The sequence below is a fragment of the Pongo abelii genome, chromosome 19, assembly GCF_028885655.2.
Source record: "Pongo abelii isolate AG06213 chromosome 19, NHGRI_mPonAbe1-v2.0_pri, whole genome shotgun sequence".
Classification (NCBI taxonomy): Eukaryota; Metazoa; Chordata; class Mammalia; order Primates; family Hominidae; genus Pongo; species Pongo abelii.
The window spans coordinates 65,248,676-65,268,053 of record NC_072004.2 but is presented as its reverse complement, the minus strand read 5'-3'; the positions used below and the strand labels follow the sequence as shown (position 1 = coordinate 65,268,053).

Below are 19,378 nucleotides of genomic sequence, written 5' to 3'. Positions count from 1 at the left end.
AGGGGTCAGGAGAGGACTGGATGTTTCTTCAGGGACAGATCTCTTCACCAAAGACCCTTCACCCGCTAGCCCCACCTTCCCTCCACCATTTCATTTTGTTTTCTTCTTGGGAGTGGGCCACTGTTGTAGCCATACCATTCTTTTCTTTGATCTTGGAATCAGCAAAAAGGCTTGATTGAGTAGGATGATGACTTCACCTTGAACACACATGTGGGCTGTTGACTACTTTATAGTGCTGGGGCCACAAGAGTAGGTGGAAGAGGAGAGCCCCAGGGCAGTTGCTGGGTTTTGACTTCATGAGATGGCAATTTGAACAAGGGATGGAAGGGAACCAGGGCAAGTCAAAAAGCCTAACTTTGCCAGGCACAGTGGTTCATGCTTGTAATCCCAGAGCTTTGGGAGGCCGAGGCCAGGAGTTCAAGACCATCTCGGGTGACATAGTGAAACTCCGTCTCAAAAAAAAAAAAAATTTTTTTTTTTTGTGGACAGAGTCTCGCACTGTCATCCAGGCTGGAGTGCAGTGGCACGATCTCGGCTCACTGCAAGCTCTGCCTCCCGGGTTCACACCATTCTCCTGCCTCAGCCTCCCAATTAGCTGGGACTACAGGCGCCTGCCACCATGCCCGGCTACTTTTTTGTATTTTTAGTAGAGAGGGGGTTTCACTGTGTTAGCCAGGATGGTCTCGATCTCCTGACCTTGTGATCCGCCTGCCTCAGCCTCCCAAAGTGCTGGGATTACAGGTGTGAGCCACTGCGCCTGGCCAAAAAAAATTTTTTTTTAATTAGCCAGGAGCACGTGGCTGGGCATGGTGGCTCACGCCTGTAATCCCAGCACTTTGGGAGGCCAAGATGTGTGTACCACCTGAGGTTGGGAGTTCAAGACCAGCCTGACCAATATGGTGAAACCCCATCTCTACTAAAAATACAAAAATTAGCCGGGCATGGTGGCGTGCGCCTGTAGTCCCAGCTACTTGGGAGGCTGAGGCAGGAGAATCGCTTGAACCCAGGAGGCAGAGGTTGCAGTGAGCCAAGATCATGCCATTGCACTCCAGTCTGGGTGACAAGAGCAAAACTCTGTCACAAAAAAAAAAAAAAAAGATATATATATATATATATTACAGGCATGAGCCGCCGTACCTGGTCAGGAAATATATATATATATATATATTCTGACCAGGCACGGCGGCTCATGCCTGTAATTCTCACACTCTGGGAGGCTGAGGCAGAAGGATGCTTGGGCCTATGAGTTCTAAAGCAACCTAGGCAACATGGCGAGACCGTGTCTCTAGAAAAAAAATTAAAACATAAAGTAGCCAAGCATATTGTCATGGGCCTGTAGTCCTAGCTACTTGGGAGGCTGAGGTGAGAGTATCACTTGAGCCCAGGAGATCAAGCCTGCAGTGGGCCATCATCATATCACTGCACTCCAGCCTGGGCAACAGAGCGAGATCCTGTCTCAACAACAACAACAAAATTTCCCAGGGCCTTTGTATTACCTTGTAAATAAAAAACAATGAATATGGTAAAAAAAAAAAAAAAAAAAAATCAGCAAGCATACAGATACAAATGGGAAGAAACAGAGCAGGGCAGGGAGAGTCCCGCAGTCAGAGAACATCACGGCTGGGTGGACAGGTGATAGGACTCTCACCCCATAGCTCTTCTCAGCTGGCCTCTCTGCTCAAATCTTCCGGAATGAGAAAGATACCCACAACCCAGGAGAAACTAAACAGAAGCAGCACCATAAGGAGACAGACACAGATGGCATGGAGAATTCTTACACACTGAAGCCTTGTAATATAGGCGGCACTGCAACAGACAGGCCATCCTGCTACCCAACAAGTTATGCTGTTTCTTTTCTAAGAGACAAAGTCTTACTCTGTCTCCCAGGCTAGAATGCAGTGGTGCAGTCATAGCTTACTGCACCCTCAAACTCCTGGGCTCAAGCAATCCTCCTATCTCAGCCTCTTGAGTAGCTGGGTCTACAGGTGTGCACCATCATGCCTGGCTAATTTTTTTTTTTTTGAGGCGGAGTCTCGCTCTGTTGCCCAGGCTGGAGTGCAGTGGTGCCACCTCGGCTCACTGCAACCTTTGTCTCCCAGGTTCCAGCAATTCTCCTGTCTCAGCCTCCCGAGTATCTGGGACTACAGGTTCATGCCACCACATCCAGCTAATTTTTGTATTTTTAGTAGAGATGGGGTTTCTCCATGTTGGTCAGGCTGTTCTCGCACTCCCGACCCCAGGTGATCTGCCCGCTTCGGCCTTCCAGAGTGCTGGGTTTACAGGCGTGAGCTACCATGCCCAGCAGCTATGAGTTTCCTTCTAAGAAGAGACAGACAGCCTGGGCAACATGGTGAAATCCCCTCTCTAAGAAAAACATAAAAATTAGCCGAGTGTGGTGCTGCTCACCTGTAGTCCTGGCTACTTGGGAGGCTGAGTCAGGAGGATCGCTTGAGCTAAGGAGGTGGAGGTTGCAGTGAGCTGAGACGCCACAGCACTCTAGCCTGTGCAACAGACTGTGATCATGTCTCAAAATAAAAAAAAAAAAAGAAGAAGAAGAAGAGACAGGAGACAGCTTGCTTCCCCTGTGTCTCTGTACCATGTGAGGGTACAGCAGGAAGATGGCCATCTGCAAGCCAGGAAGAGAACCCTCAGTAGACATGGGATCTGCCAGAGCCTTGATCTTGTACTTCTTAGCATCCAGAACCTTGAGAAATAAATGCTTGTTGGTCGGGTGCAGTGGCTCAGGCCTGTAATCCCAGCACTTTGGGAGGCCGAGGCAGGCGGATCATGAGGTCAAGAGATCGAGACCATCCTGGCCAACATGGTGAAACCCCGTCTCTACTAAGAATACAAAAATTAGCCAGGTATGGTGACACATGCCTGTAATCCCAGCTACTCGGGAGGCTGAGGCAGGAGAATCACTTGAACCCGGCAGGCCAAGGCTGCACTGAGCCAAGATCATGCCACTGCACTCCAGCCTGGCGACAGAGTGAGACTCCTTCTCAAAAAAAAAAAAAAAAAAAAAATTAGCCAGGCGTGGTGGTGTGTGCCTGTGATCCAGCTACTCAGGAGGCTGAGGTGGGAGGATTGCCTGAACCCGGAGGTCGAGGCTGCAGTGTGCCCTGTTCGCCATGTTGGCAACACTGCACTCCAGCCTGGGTGACAGAGCAAGACTCTATCTAAAAAAAATTTATTAAAAAAAAATGCCTGTTGTTTAAGGCACCAGTTGATGGTATCTTTTTATAGCCTCCTAAAATAAGACACCTCTCCCAGGTGTCTCCCACTAAGACACAATGGTTCCCACAAAAGCATGGGCCTTGTCTGTTTTGTTTAATGATGGGTGCCCAGCACATAGGTCAGAACAGTTCCTGAGACACGATGGTGCCCATATTTGTTGAATGAATGAAAGAATGATGAATGTATGAGCAGTTTGATATGAATTTTCTAAAATTTTTTCTAGGTATATACCAGTACAGGTATATTAAGAAAAAATATGGGGTCATGGTATAAATTGGGTTCTGAACTTACTTTTTTATTAACAATTCATTGTGTATATATCTCCATGTTACATTATACCAGGGTTTCTCAGTTTGGATACTACTGATATTTGTGTTTGTGTGTGTGTGTGTGTGTGTGTTTTTGAGAAGGAGTCTCACTCTGTCGCCTAAGTTGGAGTGCAGTGGCACAATCTCAGCTCACTGCAACCTCCACCCCCCGGGTTCAAGTGATTCTCCCGCTCAGCCTTCAGAGTAGCTGGGACTACAGGTGTGCACCACCACACCCAGCTAATTTTTGCATTTTTAGTGGAGATGGGGTTTCACTATATTGGCCAGGCTGGTGTGGAACTCCTGGCCTTAGGTGATCTGCCCATCTCGGCCTCCCAAAGTGCTGGGATTACAGGTGTGAGCCGCTGCATTGGGCCCACTACTGATATTTGATGCCGGATCATTCTTTGTTGGAGGGAAGCTGTACTGTGTATGGCAAGATGTTGAGCAGCATCCCTGGCTTCTACCCACAAGATGCAACTAACACCTTCCACCCCACTGCGGATAATAAAGAATGTCTCTAGATGTTGTCAAATGTCCTCTGGAGGGCAAAATCGCCTCCAGTGGAGAACCATGGGTTTATATCAATCTACCTCTTTTATTGGCAGCATAAGAGTATTCTAGAGTGTGGCTGTGGAGTTTTTTTTAGCTAATTTCTCTTTGATGCACAACTGTTTCCAGGCCCTTGACTCCCTGAGCACTTGTGTGTTTCTACAAGAAGCTTCAGGACTGAAGCAAGAGCAGGCTGGGACCAAGCTGGGCCTCTATGGGCAGAGCATGACGGAGCTGTTTCACTCCATGTTTGATGGTGGTGGGAACTGCCGCCCTAATCTTTGCCAATCTGATGTGGTTTGTAAGCAATAGCGCTTCTTGTCTTGTTCTCTTGTATAATTGTATAGACTGTTCCTTCTAGAAAAAATGTCAAATAACAGTAATGACCACGAACAACCCCTTCTGGCCCTGACTTTGGCAGTGCACTTGGAATAACTAGTATCACATAGTTACGACGTATGTGTATGCTTCATATGAATATAAACTCACTTCCCAAACAGTCTGCAGTGGGAGTTTGAATGTTCTCTTTGAAGATAAAGTTGTTTATGACAATATATGAAGCTTTGAAGTTTCTCAGTGATTGGGGATTTTTGTTTTCTGCTTTTATTATCTATTTCTAATTTTTTCAACTGTGGTCAAAGAATAGGCCTGTATTATTTATTTGAGACGGGATCTCGCTCTATTGCCCAGGCTAGAGTGCAGTGATGTGATGATGGCCCGTGCAGGCTTGATCTCCTGGGCTCAAGTGACACTCTCATCTCAGCCTTCCAAGTAGCTAGGACTACAGGCCCATGCCAGCATGCTTGGCTAGTTTATGTTTTATTTTTTTTTGTAGAGACAGGGTTTCACAATGTTGCCTAGGCTGCTCTAAACTTATAGAGATTTCCTTCTTACTCCGGGTCGATTTTTGTAAATCTATAAACCTTACATTATTATCATTTGTTTAATGATGTGTGCCCAGCGCATAGGTCAGAACAGTGCCTGGAACAAAAGGATGCCCCATACTTGTTGAATGAATATTTGTTGTAGAATGTGAGCTACACAGGAACAGAGATTTTCCCCCCAGTTGTGTCCCCAGGGCTTTGAACAATACCTGGCATGTGGTTGGTTCGCAATATAAGTTTGTGGCCCTTGTAAAGCTGGAGCCATTGATTGTGACATGAACTTCTGAGGAACCTTATTGTTTTGTTTTAGAAGTATCTGATACGGGCTGAGAGGTGTTTCTATTTGTCTATTTTTCTATGCATTTTAGAGTTTTTCTGGCTGGGCACGGTGGTTCATGCTTGTAATCCTAGCACTTTGGGAGGCTGAGTTGGGAGGATTGCTTGAGCCCAGGAGTTCAAGACCAGCCTGGGCAAGGCAGCGAGACTCTGTCTCTAAAAAAAAAAAAAAAGAAAAATTACCTAGGTATGTTGGTGGTGCCTCTAGTCCTAGCTACTCAAGAGGCTGAGATGGGACGATTGCTTGAGCCTAGGAGGAGGTCGAGGCTTCAGTGAGCCGTGATGGTGCCACTACCCTCCCAGCTGGGTGACAAAATGAGACCTTGCCTCAAATAAACAACAACAACAGGCCTATAGTCCCAGCTGCTTGGGAGGCTAAGATGGGAGGATCGCTTGGGCCCAGGAGGTGTAGGCTGCAGTGAACTGAGATCTCACCACTGCACTCCAGCCTAGGCAACAGAGCAAGATCTTATCTCAAAAAAAAAAAAAAAAAAAAAAAAAAAAATCTGTGTATATGTTTTGTAGGGTTTTTTTTTTTTTTTTTTGAGACACAGTTTCACTCTGTCCCCCCAGCCGGAATGCAGTGGCGTGATCTCAGCTCACTGCAACCTCTGCCTCCTGGATTCAAGCGATTCTCCTGCCTGTCTCCCAAGTAGCTGGGACTACAGGAGCCTGCCACCGTGCCCGGTAATTTTTTTTGTATTTTTAGTAGAGATGGGGGTTCACCATGTGTATGTTTGTGTTTTTTGAGACAGTCTCACTGTCACCCCGGCTGGAGTGCAGTGGCACAATCTCGGTTCACCACAATCTCTGCCTCCCGGGTTCAAGTGATTCTTGTGCCTCAGCCTCCCAAGTAGCTAGGATTACAGGCGTGCGCCCCCATGCCTGGCTAATTTTTTTTGTATTTTTAGTACAGATGGGGTTTCGCCATGTTGGCCAGGCTGGTCTTGGACTCCTGATCTCAAGTGATCCACCTGCCTCAGCCTCCCAAAGTGCTGGGATTACAGGTGTGAACCACCATGCCTGGCCTTTATTAATTATTATTATTACTATTATTTGAGACAGATTCTTGCTCTGTTGCCCAGGCTGGAGTGCAATGGTGCAATCTTTGCTCTCCGCAAGCTCTGCCTCCTGGGTTCAAAGCGATTCTCCTGCCTCAGCCTCCCGAGTAGCTGGGATTACAGGGGCGTGCCACCAGGCCCGGCTAATTTTTTGTATTTTTAGTAGAGACCGGGTTTCACTATGTTGGCCAGGCTGGTCTGGAACTCTTAACCTAGTGATCCGCCTGCCTCAGCCTCCCAAAGTGCTGGGATTACAGGCGTAAGCCACCGTGCCTGGCCCTATGTTTATTATTATTATTATTTTGCACTGGCGTTGGATTTTATTCCGAGAACAGACTAAAGAGAGCAATGTGTCAGAAGCGCTGCTCAGCCACAGCCTCTTGGGTGGCATGGGAACAGAGCGGACGCATTACGGAAACCCAGTTTTTGGGCAGAAGATCAGGCAGCGAAGGGCCTCATTGGAAATCTCCTGGCTTCCGGGTGTCCAGGGCGGCCGTCCCAGGCAGGCGACGGTCTTCTCGGCGGCCAGGCTGCGTATGCGTCACGAGGAAGTCTCCAGACGGAGCGCGGCCGCCAAGGCGCAGTAGCAGGGCGACGACGTCGTCAGACCCCTCTGACTTCCATGGCGCGTCTTCAAACCCGGCCGATCCCGGCGAGTGTGGCGGCCGCGCAGGGCAGTGGCGTATTCGATCTTCTGGGTCTCGGGGTGGTTCCCACTGGGGCTCTCGCGCTGTCTCTCTGGAGCAAAAGGCCCCCCTCACACGGCTTTCGCCAGTGCATCGCTTTTCCCAGCGGAAATTCACAGAGACAAGGGGATTGAGAAGGTCTATTTTTTATTTGTCTTTTAAACTATAGCTATACCAGTGAGCGTGAAGTGGTATCTTATTTTGGTTTTGATTTGCATTTCCCCAATGACTAGTGATGTTGAACATCTCTTCATGTGTTTATTGGCCATTTGCATGTCTTCTTTAGAGAAACATCTATTCAAATAATTTGCCTATTTTATTTTATTATTTTATTTTATTTTATTATTATTTTATTCTATTTTATTTTATATTTTATTTTATTTTACTTTATTTTATTTTATTTTATTTTATTTTATATTTTATTTTATTTTATTGAGACAGAGTCTCACTCTGTCGCCCAGGCTGGAGCGCAGTGATGTGATCTTGGCTCACTGCAACCTCCGCCTTCCGGGTTCAAGTGATCCTCCTGCTTCAGCCTCTCGAATAACTGTGATTACAGGCTCCTGCCACCGTGTCAGGCTAATTTTTGTATTTTTAGTAGAGATGGGGTTTCACCATGTTGGCCAGGCTGTCTAGGACTCCTGACGTCAAGTGTTCTGCCTGCCTTGGCCTCCCAAAGTGCTGGGATTACAGGCGTGAGCCACCGTGCCTGGCCTTTGCCTATTTTAAAATTGGGTTGTCTTCTTTTTGAGTTGTAAGAGCCTTTTTACATATTCTGGTTACAAGTCCCTGATCAGGTATATGATTTATGAATATTTTCTCCCATTCTGTGGATTGTCTCTTCACTTTCTTGATGTGCACTTTTTTTTTTTTTTTTTTTTTGAGACGGAGTCGTACTCTGTCGCCCAGGCTGGAGTGCAGTGGCTGCATCTCGGCTCACTGCAAGCTCCGCCTCCCGGGTTCACGCCATTCTCCTGCCTCAGCCTCCCAAGTAGCTGGGACTACAGGCACCCGCCAGCACGCCCGGCTAATTTTTTGTATTTTTAGTAGAGACGGGGTTTCACCATGTTAGCCAGGATGGTCTCGATCTCCTGACCTCATGATCTGCCCGCCTTGGCCTCCCAAAGTGCTGGGATTACAGGCGTGAGCCACCGATCCCGGCCTATGTGTTTTACATTATGTTACTTGGTGCACATTTTATTTTCTGGGGTCTTTCTCTTTTATCAGTACAAAGAGATCTGTCGTGTTTCATATAATTTTTTGAGCTTCATGTCATGACCTTGGTTTTCTTTTGGTTCGTATGTGCCTGGGTATCTTTGCCCTTTTTTCTTTTTTCTTTCTTTTTTTTTTTTTTTTTTTTTGAGATGGAGTCTTGGTCTGTCGCCCAGGAGGCTGGAGCGCAGTGGTGGGAACTCGGCTCACTGCAACCGCTGCCTCTCGGGTTCAAGCGATTCTCCTGCCTCAGCCTCCCAGGTAGCTGGGATTACAGGCATGTGCCATGATGTCCCACTAATTTGTTTGCATTTTTAGTAGAGATGGGGTTTCACCATGCTGGCCAGGCTGGTCTCGAACTCCTGACCTCAAGTGATCTGCCCACCTCGGCCTCCCAAAGTGCTGGGATTACAGACATGAGCCACCGCGCAAGGTCTCTTCCCATTTTAAAAGTCGCTATCGTTTCCCACCTGTATCTTGTGAGCATAGTCAACGCTCAGTGAAGGTCAGCTTCCTTCCTCTTGTCTGTCCTCATGAAATGCTCCTTCCCATACCGCCCCCCGCCCCCCGCCCCAGGAGTAGCCTTTGCTGTCCCAGCACTGAGCTCCAACATGGGAGTCCCTCTCAACACCTCCTCTTGAGCCTGCCCCTTTGCTTCCCTGCCACTCCCATGCAAGGCCACTGGGCAGGGCAGGTCCGCACCACCGAGTTGCCATTCTCCCCATGTCCACCAGGGGCCGCCCCACTCCTGCCTGAGCTTCCTCCAAGAACCTGTGTTTTTAATTCAGTCCCTCCCTAGCCTCCCATCTCTCCCAGCACCACCTTTGGGTGTAATGCCCCAGAGCAGTATTCCTGGTTATCCAAGGAGTCCATAAACTGTTCTGTGGGAAATCAGCCCAATGCACCCTGGCTCCCTCATTCAGCAACTGTGCTGTAGTTTTCTTGTCTGCAAAATGAAAATAATAATTTCCACCTCACTTAGAAAGAATATGTAGGCTGGGCATGGTGGCTCATGCCTGTAATCCCAGCAATTTGGGAGGCCAAGGCGGGCGGATCACTTGAGGCCAGCAGTTTGAGACCAGCCTGGGCAACATGGCGAAACACCGTCTCTAATGAAAATACAAAAATTAGCCAGGCATCGTGACACACATCTATGATCCCAGTTACTCCAGAGGCTGAGCTTGCAGTGAGCTGAGATCGCACCACTGCACTCCAGCCTGGGCAACCAATTGAGACACTGTCTCAAAAACAAAACAAAACAAAACGAACAAACAAAAATAGAAAGAAATAATATATAGTTTGGGAGCCTGAGGCACGAGAATCACCTGAACCTGGGAGATGGAGGTTGCAGTGAGCTGAGATCGCACCATTGCACTCCAGCCTGGGCAACAGAGTGAGACTCTGTCAAAAAAAAAAAATGAAAGAAAGAAAAGAAAAATAAATAATATGTAGTGTTCAGCAATGTGCCTGGTATACAGTATGTGCCTAATAAAAGCAAGTCACTTTACAAGGGTTCAAAGTCTGTCCCTGCACAACTCTCCCTAAAGCTCTCCAGGCCTGTCTGTTTTCTTAGGTAATGGGGTGGCACCCGGGTTACATGGGGTGAGATCTCCTTGTAGGGGCACAAGCTTCATGAGTTACAAAGTCAGATGTGTGAACGTTTTTATTTTCTATAACTGACTTGGATTTCCACCTCCATTTCCCATGTTGCACAATGTGGAAACATTTTTATTACAGAATTCAGGGTTTCTTCAGTCAATTCTTTTTTTTCCGGGACGGAGTCTTGCTCTGTCGCCCAGGCTGGAGTGCAGTGGTGCAATCTCTGCTCACTGCAACCTCTGCCTCCCGGGTTCAAGTGATTCTCCTGCCTCAGCCTCCCGAGTAGCTGGGATTACAGGCATGTGTCACCATACCTGGCTAATTTTTGTATTCTTAGTAGAGATGGGGTTTCACCATGTTGGCCAGGCTCGATTCCAACTCTTGACCTTGTGATCCACCCGCCTCGGTCTCCCAAAGTGCTAGGATTACAGGCGTGAGCCACCACGCCTGGCCTCTTCAGTCAATTCTAAGTTTTTGCCTCCCCCTTTGCCCTGGGGTCCCAGCTAATGGTGTCAGCAGGGAGAGGGCTCTGATCTTGGTCATTCTCGTTTTCTCTGCTGGTATTTGTAAAGATGGTCTCTGGCCCTATTGGGCATCATTTGCCCATGTCCGTTCACACTGGATTCATTACTGCCCGTGTCCACCCCATCAGCATTCACCACCAGGGCCCGCGGCCCACCCGGCCTGCTTGTTATACTATCCTGATCCTGAGCTTCATGTGGTCCCAGAATCCTCTCTCAGCTACTTCAATGGGAAACTGTGGGGAGGGGGTTGTCTCAGGCCCTCTCTGACCAGAGAAGCCACAGCAGCATGTCTCCTTACGTGTAAAGACATGAGGGTGTTCTGGGAGATGGTACCTCGGTGCCTGCACCAGGAAGCAGGCCCCTCTACTCCCTGAGCTCTGCAGTGCCCCTACTGCAGCCCAGACAACAGGGCTGGAGTGGGGAAGAGAGAGCCATTGCGCGATCAGTGTTTTTACTGAGGCAAAGACCTCAACTTTGAAGCTCAATATCCAAGACCTAGCTCCACTGGCTTCTCTCTCCATTTCTTCTGAAACATTCCTGCCCCAAGGACATCCTTGCTGCCACCTGCATTGGGGCGGGGTGGTATGACATGCTAGAGAAAGAAGGCTGGGTAACATTTCCTAATCTAGCTTGCCACACCTTTTGCCCTATTTTCGGGGTACTCCTAGTACAGACTAAAACATGCCCGCCCCATAGCACCCTAGGGAAGTTTGTGCTCCCAGTAATGAGTAGGGCAGAGCCAAGGTGGTGGAAGAGGTTTTCTGAGGATTGGTACTCAGCCCCTTCTGGGAGGGGAGACGATCCTGGTTGTAAACAATAGAAAACAACCCTGGTTAACTATAGCCCAAAAATAATTTTCTGGAAGGATGATGGGTGGTTCATAGAGTCACAGGGTAAACTGGAGAACCAGCCTGACAAATTGGGCAGGAACCCAGAAGGCTGGGAGGCAGAATCACAGGGAGGGGCTTATGAGGACAATCATGCCAACCTCACAACCACCACTGCCCTTTGATGGTGGCAGCTGGGACCCCAACATTAAAGGAGCGACACCTCAATGGTCCCAGCTTCTCAATGACCCTCAATCAGTGTCAAAGTCCTAGGCAGGATGAACCAAGGCTGAGTGCCCAAGCACCCCCTGCAGGAATTGGATCTTTGGCCCCCTTAGGCTTCCATAGGGGGAACACTGCCTCCAGCCCATCTTGAGATTTGTATCCTCCTCTCTCAATGGGTATTTGGATGACAAGCAACTAAAATCAGCAAATGCACACATCTCTCTAATTTCCCTGAATTTGCATTTGCCAAGAGGCAGTTTCAAACCTGCCTCATTTGAGCAGTCTACTCAGAGTGCTGTTTGTTTATGCCACTCGGAGAGCTTGCCAAATACAGTGAAGTCATCTGAACAGCCTGAGCGCTTCCAGATAAATACATCGGCCTCCTTTCCACGGCCCCCATCGTAGCTAACATGTACTGAACAGTGGGCCAGGCACTGAGCTCAGCGCTCTACCTGGAGGATTGCCTTGGGCCTTACTGCCATTTTTCCAAGGAAGAGACTGAGGCCCAGTGGTTTAGTAGCTTTCCCCAGTTCACACAGGTCTAGATGGGAATAACAGGGACTTGACCCCACACAGCCTGTCGGGCCCTGCTCCCTGGTGATCTAATGGAGCAGACATTAAACCAATAACCACAGGATTACATACGTGATTACAAGGAGCGCTGGAAAGGGAAAGAACAGGGTAGGAGGAGGAAGGATGACAGAGAAGACAATCCATAGGGGTGGGATGGGTGGGGGTCCCAGGAAGGCCTCTGGAAGAACATTTAAGCTGTGACCCAAATGATGGATTTAGCCTGGCCAAGAGCGAGGGGAAAGAGGCAGTGGCAAGTACTGAGACCTCTGAGGCAGGAGATAGGGGAATGTGTTCGGGGGATGGAAAAAACGGCCAATGCAGCAGGAGCAGAGGGAGCTGGGGATCTCTGGGTGGGGCCATCAGGCAGGGCCAGGCTGAGCCTTGGTGTTCTTCAGCTCAGAACCCCTCACCTCCTCTCACTGACCCCCACCCCATCCTCTGAGCTCCGACCTCACAGCACAGTCAGATCCAACCTCTTCTCCCCACCTCCGCTGCGGCCACCCTAGTCTGATTATTGCAATGTCCCCTCCCATTCCCACTGGTCTCCCTGCTTCTGCACCGCCCCCATATCTCTTCTTTCTCAGCAATAAAGTGATCCTTTTTGCATGGAAGTCAGAGCTTGCCAGGCCTCTGCTTCTCATTTTGCTTAGAGTAAGTGCCTAAGTCTTGCAATGGTCTACAAAGCCCTCCACAGTCTGGGTCCCAGGAGCTCCTGCAACGGGGTCCCCTCTCTCACTTGGCCGCAGCCCCACTGGCCCTGTGCGCCTTCTCAAGTACACCAGGCAAGCTCCTATCCAGAAGGAGGGCCTTTGCACTGCCCGTTCCCTTGGTCCGGAATGTTCTTTCCTCACATATCCATGGGTCTCTCATCCTCCAGCAGGCCTGCCTGGGCATGTTCTCATAGTGGAGCTCAGGGCAAGAACAGATGGAGATGCTAAGCCCTCTGCCTGCCTCTGGTCTGCTAACATCCTGCTGGCCACAGCAAGCACGTGGCTGAGCCCAGAGTCTGAGTGGGAGGGCACTAGGGATGGTAGATGCACACGGTAAAGACACAGGGAGTAAAGCACTGGGGCCCTTGCACACGTGATTACAGCCCCTTGATCTGAGCTCCAAATCCCAGGCCTCCTCCTGCACAGCGACCTGCCACCATCAGTAACTCTCTCCACCAGCCACCATCCCATTTTCATTCAGCAGACATTTGTGGAGCACTTGCAGTGTGCAGGCTCTGTTCTAGACACTGTGAGGCAGCTGCACATAAAGTAGACTAAGGCTTTGCCCTTTTAAAGTTTTTTTGTTTGTTTGTTTGTTTTGAGACAGAGTCTCTCTCTGTCGTCCAGGCTGGAGTGCAGTGGTGTGACCTCGGCTCACTGCAATCCCTGCCTCTTGGGTTCAAGCGATTCTCCCATCTACTCGGGAGGATGAGGTAGGAGAATCGCATGAACCCCGGAGGCAGAGGTTGCAGTGAGCCGAGATCGCACCACTGCACTCCAGCCTGGGCAACAAGAGTGAAACTACATCTCAAAGAAAAAAAAGAAAAAGAAATACTATGTGTAGGGACAACGGGGAGGCAAGTGATCAATATCTAGTGCTATGTGAATCTCAGCAACAAGGAAGTGGGTCAGAGTGCAGCTGAATTAAAGCTTAATTATAACTCTATTTCTGTCCAGAACCTGACATGTGATTCTTGTTAACCCTGTGGGGACAGTTTCAGTGGCTGGAACAGAGTGAGCAAAGCAGAGAGAGGACTGTTAGTGGGTCGCAGGCAGGGAGGTGAGGCAATCCGAATGATATTTCCAACACCCCACGTGCAGACAGAACCTGGGTTGGAGAAGGGGAAGAAGGGAAGTGGGGAGTCCCCTTAGGAGGGTATTGCCATCGTCAAGGCGAGAGTTCGTGGTAGCCATGGTGGTCAGATTCAGGATGCATGCTGAAGGGGGCCCAAATAGGATTCGCCAATGCATTGGAGGAAAGGGAGGTAGGAGTCAAAAATGACTGACACTATTTTTTTTTTTTGGAATGGAGTCTCACTCTGTCACCCAGGCTGGAGTGCAGTGGTGCAATCTTGGCTCACTACGTCCTCCTCCTCCTGGGTTCAAGCAGTTCTCCTGCTTCAGCCTCACAAGTAACTGGGATTACAGGTGCGTGCCACCACGCCCGGCTAATTTTTGTGTTTTTTAGTAGAGAGGGGGTTTCACCGTGTTGGCCAGGCTGGTCTTAAACTTCTGACCTCAGGTGATCTGCCCGCCTTGGCCTCCCAAGGTGCTGAGATTATAGGCATGAGCCACCGCGCCCCGCCAAGGATGACTGACATCTTGAACTTGAACAAGCGGGTAAATGGAGTTACTGTCTAGTGAGATGGGGAGTGCTGGGGTAGAGCCTCTGCTTTAGACATAAAAGGTATCTGAGAGCACAGGGTCTTTGGAACCTGGTGTCTGAGGTAGACAGAGAGACTGGCATCTCAGGTAGGAGTGCAGGCTTGGGGAGCCCCACCTTCCACAGTGTGGGGGAAGCAGGAGGCCGGCAGAGTTTCACGAGCCATCCTGTTCATTCACGAGTTCATTTATTCATTCATTCAGCAAAAATTTATGGAGCACAAAGGATAAGCCGGACACTTTTCTGGATGCTGGAAATAGCGGAGAACAAGAGGCGGTGTTGCCAGTCTAATTTGGTTCCTTACCTCCAGGTAGAAGAGACAGGTAATGAATAAGCAAACACGTGTAAAAGAGAAGATGATTTTACAGAAGGACGGTGTCACAAGGAGTAGTAGAGGGTGGTGGGGAGTGCCAGGGAATCGGAATTGGGTAGGAGGTCACTCAGGCAGCCCCGAGGACCAGTCTCAGACTCCCAGGAGGACCTGCCTCAGTTTGTCTTCTTTTTGTCCCACAGAATGGCTGCTATACCATTAGGAAGGGGAGGGAAGAGGAGCGGCCTCGCAGTGACCCTCAGGGGTCTTTGGGGGAGGGCTTTGTCCTAGAGGAAGAATCTCTTTGCAGGGCGCTGTGGCTCATGCCTATAACCCCAGCACTGTGGGAGGCTGAGGCAGGTGGAGCACCTGAGGTCAGAAGCTCCAGACCAGCCTGGCCAACATGGTGAATTCCCATCTCTACTAAAAGTACAAAAATTAGCCAGGCGTGTTGGTGCATGCCTGTAATCCCAACTACTTGGGAGGCTGAGGCAGGAGAATCACTTGAACCCAGGAGCCAGAGGTTGCAGTGAGCTGAGATCATGCCGTTGCACTCCAGCCTGGACAACAGAACAAGACCCTATTAAAAAAAAAAAATTAGCCAGGCATGGTGGCACATATGCCTGCAGTCCCAACTACTCGAGAGGGTGAGGCAGGAGATCACTTGAGCCTGGGAGTTTGAGGCTGCAGTGAACTATGATTGCACCACTGCACTTTAGCCTGCGAGACAGAGTGGAGCCCTGTCTCAAAAAAAGGAAACAGCCGGGTGTGGTGGCTCACACCTATAATCCCAGCACTTTGGGAGGCCAAGGCGGGCGGATCACCTGAGGTCAGGAGTTCAAGACCAGCCTGGCCAACATTGTGAAACCCCATCTCTACTGAAAATACAAAAATGAGCCGGGAGTAGTGGTGAATGCCTGTAGTCCCAGCTACTTGGGAGGCTGAGGCAGGAGAATCACTTGAACCCAGGAGGCAGAGGTTGCAGTGAGCTGAGATTATGCAACTGTACTCCAGCCTGGGTGACAGAGTGAGACTCTGCCTCAAAAAAAAAAAAAAAAAAAAAAAGGAAACAGAGAACCCATAAGAGGTATATATGCTGTGTTCCCACAGAGCAAAACTGCTCAGCCCACTGCAAAATTCTTCTCTGAGGGTGTGGAAATGGGGTTGCTCACTTTCTACCATTTGAGAGTTTCTGCTATGCAAAGAATTTTCTTTGTGCTTCCTGGCGCTTTATCCTGCAAAGAATGGGAGAGTGAGGCCCATGAAGGCTCATAAGCCAAAGTTCCCATCTGAGCTCTGCCACTGTGTAGATGGGTGACCTTAGGTGATGTGTTCATGTCCTTTGGGGACAGCAAGAGTTAACATGGGGGAGCAATTTAGTTAAAAGAGATTTTGAAGAAGCTGAACTCAGACAATTGTGAGCAAGCTTCAGGGATGTTTCTGGTCATTGAGACAAGTAACAAGACGAATACTAGAACCTGCGCTGAGGCTGTGGCAGGCTACGGAGAAGAGGAAGCAATGATATCTGCTAGGAGAGTGTTGCGTTATGAGGCTGAGGAACTGGGAGGGCCATGGGCATTCCTGGGGGTTCCAGTTTGGGCACTGGAGTGAATGATGGACTATTAACTGAGAGTGAGCACAGAAGGAGAAGCCAGCTCGGAGGGAAAAGGATCAGGTTCTGTTTGAGGACACGAAGGGTGAGATGACTGGCAGATTTCTAGAAACATGGATGTGAAGTTGAGGAAGGAAGTTGGACCCATAAGTGCCCAGTCAGAAATCCTCAGGACCTGGATGGTGCTTGTGCAGAGAACGACCAGATGATAACTCCAGCTGTTTCCCTTTCCTTCTAGGGACACATCCAGAATATACTTTGGGCCAGGCACAGTGGCTCACACCTGTAACCCTAGTACTTTAGGAGATCAAGGCAGGCAGATCGCTGGAGCCCAGGAGTTCAAGACCAGCCTGGCCAACGTAGCGGAAACCCGTCTCTACAAAACAACAACAACAACAACAAAAATTAGCTGGGCATGGTGGTGTGTGCCTGTAGTCCCGGCTACTTGGGAGGCTGAGGTGGGAGGATTGCTGGAGCCTGGGAGTTCAAGGTTGCAGTGAGCCAAGATCACATCACTGCACTCCAGCCTGGGCAACAGAGGCAGACTTGGTCTCAAAAAACAAAACAAAACAAAAGAACACACTTTGCAGCCTCCCTCCATCAAGGGGGCTGCTTTCTGTCCAGCGGAATGTGAGTAAAGTGGCAAAGCCACTTCCAGGTCTGGCCCATGAAAATCTACCCTTAGCTCTCCAATCCTCTCCTCTAGGTATTGGCCGACTTTTTCTGCAAAGGACCAGATGGTAATGGTTTTAGACTTCATGAGCCATGCCATCTCTATTGCACCTAATCAACTCTGCCGTTGTTGTGTGAAGACAGCCATAAGCAATAAGTAAATGTGTCTGTTTCAATAAAACTTTATCTACTAAAGTAGGGCCACAGCTACTCTTCTCTCTCTCTTATTTGCTGCCTGGATTCTGATGTTCAGATCGCCTTTAGGAGCCACATGTTGAAAGTGGCACAGCCTCCCGTTGTCTGAGACACTGTAAGAAACCCAGACAAGAAACCCAGATGGGGTGCAAGGAATCGGGGTTGTCCGTTTCTTACAGCAGAAATGGAGGCCCCCCAATTCCTTGCCCCCATCCTCCTTTTATGGAGTAAGAAATAAACCTGTACTGTGTTTAGCAACTGAAATTTGGCAGGGGATATCTCTTCCATGAGTTAGTGTTACTTTAACTAAGATAGAATTGGTACTGGGAGCGGGATATTGCCATAATGAAAATCTAAAATGTGTGGCATTGGTTTTGTAGTTGGGGAAGGTGGTGAGAAAACCTTTGTCAGACAGGGTTTGGAAAGATGGAGACCCATGCTAGGCAACAGCAAAACATTTGGTAAAATAGTTGCCTGAGATAAACAGGCCAGCTGTCCTCTGACCCTGTAGCTCTAAGGGAAGACGTCATAAAGTACAGGCAGCACTTAACAAGGTCTCAGAAGAATAAGATGGGACCAGTGAGCACTGGCTGATTTGCAAGCAAAACTAAGACGAAATAGGGACTCCCGGAATTCGGGGTCTTGGTTAGGAACATTGATGGCTTCTAGATGCCAAACAGAAGGAAATCATAGCTTAAAGGCCTTTGAGCAGCAAAGGCCCATGAAGCCTCAACCTTAGGCAAGGTCAGAGTCAGGGAGTGTCCTTCCCCAGGCCTGAGAACCTCAAGATTGCTATCAGCACATTGAGAGAGAATGGCCTGAGGGTGGACAAGAGAAGAATCCGGCTGGAGAACTGTGTCTGACTGTGAATTTTGCACGTGGTTGCTGGCATCCAGAAATGACTGGAAGCAAGTAGAGGAGACTTTTCAGATTTTCAGGGAACTGCATGTCAAATAAGCCATAAGCCTGAACTTCAAAAAATAAACAAATAAAAAAGAGAGAAAGTGTTTGAACTTTTGGGCCTTAAAACCACCTTGAGGCTGGATGTGGTGGCTGACACCTGTAATCCCAGCACTCTGAGAGGCTGAGGCATGTGGATCACCTGAGATCAGGAGTTCGAGACCAGCCTTACCAACATGGTGAAACCCCATCTCTACTAAATACACACACACACACACACACACACACACACACACACACACACACACACACACACAAAGTTAACCGAGCATGGTGGCGCATGCCTGTAATCCCAGCTAGTTGGGAGGCTGAGGCAGGAGAATCGCTTGAACCTGGGAGGCAGAAGTTACGGTGAGCTGAGATTGCGCCATTGCACTCCAGCCTGGGTGACAGAGCGAAGCTTCATCACAAAACAAAACAAAACAAAACAAAACAAAACCACTTTGAGGTCTTAAAACTTTTACCCGAAGGAGCTGCAGGCTGCAAAAGATGAGCAGCAACCCGGGAGGGTCTACCCCTCAACGGCTGCTGTGAACGCGACCTTGGAGCAACGCGGAAGAGGACAGTGTGGAGGGCAGGGCCGGGAGTCATAGAGAAGAGATCAGGGCAATTCCTTCAAGGGTGGGGGCGCTCCCAGCACCCGCCTGACCAAATGGCATCATCGCTGTCATCAGAGCCTGCTTTGCATCTTCTATTCTTCCCTTCTCTGAAGAGGATGTTGTCCTGTACTTGCCCTGTCTGTGCCGCACCACTGGATCCGGAAGTGTGTTGTATGTCTGTACTGGGGTGGGGAAAGGAAGGACACAGATAACTTGTTCTTTTAGGCATTGGTTTCCAGACCACAGGGAGTCACAGAGGACCTGGAGGAGAGAATCCTGTGTGTGCTGGAGATCCCAAACTGTGGCGGAGGCCTCAGGAGGCAGTGATGGTGTGGACTCAGCTGCCTCTCTGGGAAGCAGTGAGCGTGTTCCATGTGTGAGAGGAAGAGTGAAATAGCTACTTAGTAGCTATTGGGCAACCCATGGCAGAGACTGGCTAGAGGCTTACGAACACTGTCTTAGTCCATTTTGCATTGCTGTAAAGGAACCTGAGGCTGGTAATTTATAAAGAAAGAGGGGTGTTTGGCTCATGGTTCTTCAGGCAGTACAGGAAGCATGATACCAGCACCTGCATCTGGGGAAGGCCCCAGGAAGCTTCTACTTATGGCCTCAGGACAAGGGGGAGCAGGCATG

The 19,378-nt window shown here is 49.2% G+C and overlaps 1 long non-coding RNA gene across 1 annotated transcript; it reads left to right on the top strand.

Annotated features, from left to right (window-relative positions):
- Positions 1 to 6,856: 6,856 nt before the first annotated feature.
- On the top strand, positions 6,857 to 17,197 carry LOC134760596 (uncharacterized). Its single transcript, XR_010138370.1, has 2 exons — positions 6,857 to 7,202; positions 16,558 to 17,197. It is a non-coding gene; the product is annotated as an uncharacterized LOC134760596 (long non-coding RNA).
- The last annotated feature ends 2,181 nt before the right edge of the window (positions 17,198 to 19,378 follow it).